We start from the raw sequence: 1,369 nt of genomic DNA on the forward strand, positions 1-1,369 counted from the left end.
GTGGCATTTGTTAAGCACTTACTATGTGCGAAGCACTTTTCTAAGCGCTGGGGAGGATACAAGGTGACCAGGTTGTCCCATGTGGGGCTCACAGTCTTAATCCCCATTTTACAGATGAGGTAATTGAGGCACAGAGAAGTTAAGTGGCTTGCCCAAGGTCACACAGCTGACAAGTGGCAGAGCCGGGATTCTAACCCATGACCTCTGACTCCCAAGTCCGCACTCTTTCCACTGAGCCACGCTGCTTCCCATTTAATACAACTGGCCCGTACGGGGATCGAACCCACGACCTTGGCGTTATTAGCACCACGCTCTAACCAGCTGAGCTAACCGGCCAAGATAGTGAGGGAAGACCTCTTAGAGGAGATGTGCCTTCAACAATGCTTTGAAGGGGAGACAGTAATTGTTGGATCTGAGGGAGAGAGGGAATTCCAGGCCAGAGGGAGGACATGGTCCAGGAGTTGGTGGCAAGATAGACGAGATCGAGATATAATGAAAAGGTTAACATTAGAGGAGCTAGGTGTTGGGGCTGGGTTGTAGTGGGAGAGTAGGGTAGGTGGGGACAAGATGATTGAGTGTTTTAAAGCCAGTGGTGAGGACTTTTTGATCAACGTGGAGGTGAATGGGCAACCACTGGAGTTTCTTGAGGAGTGGGGAAATATGACCTGAAGTTCTTTGTATAAAAATGATCCGGGCAACATAGTGATATATGGACAGGAGTGGGGAGATACAGAAGGAAGAGAGGTCAGCAAGGAGGCTGATACAGTAATCCAGGTTGTTTGGATGAGTGATTGGATTAATGTAGTAGAGGTTTAGATGGAGAGGACAGGGCAGATTTTAGTGAAGGTAGGACTGACATGATTTAATGATGGATTGAATATTGGGGTGGAATACGAGAGAGGAATAAAGGATAATGAGGGACAGGAAGGATGGTGATACTGTCTACAGTGATGGGACAGTCAAGGGGAGGACAGGGTTTGGGTGGGAAGATAAGGAGCACTGTTTTGAACATGTTCAGCTTGAGGTAACAGGAGAATATCAAATAGTGATGTCTTGAAGCCAAGAGGAAATGAGAGAATGCAGAGAGGGAGAGAGATCAGGACTGGAGATGTAGATTTGGGCATCTTAGAGGTGGTAGTTGAAGCCATGGGTGCGAATGAGTTCTCCAACGGAGTGAGTGAAGATAGAGAATAGAAGGGGACCCAGAACTGAAGCTTGAGGGACCCCCACAGTTAGGGGGTGGGAGGCAAAGGAGGAACCTGAGAACGAATGAGCCTGAGAATGAACGGCTAGAGAGAAAAGAGAAGAATCAGGAGAGGACAGTGTCAATGAAGCCGAGGTTGGATAATGTTTCCAGGGGAAGGAGGTT

At 48.1% G+C, this 1,369-nt stretch overlaps 1 non-coding gene across 1 annotated transcript; it reads right to left on the minus strand.

Moving 5' to 3' along the window:
- Positions 1 to 262: 262 nt before the first annotated feature.
- TRNAI-AAU lies at positions 263 to 336 on the minus strand. The gene has a single exon. It is a non-coding gene; the product is annotated as a tRNA-Ile (tRNA).
- Between the last annotated feature and the right edge of the window lie 1,033 nt (positions 337 to 1,369).

This window comes from Tachyglossus aculeatus, unplaced genomic scaffold, assembly GCF_015852505.1.
Source record: "Tachyglossus aculeatus isolate mTacAcu1 unplaced genomic scaffold, mTacAcu1.pri scaffold_118_arrow_ctg1, whole genome shotgun sequence".
Lineage (NCBI taxonomy): Eukaryota > Metazoa > Chordata > Mammalia > Monotremata > Tachyglossidae > Tachyglossus > Tachyglossus aculeatus.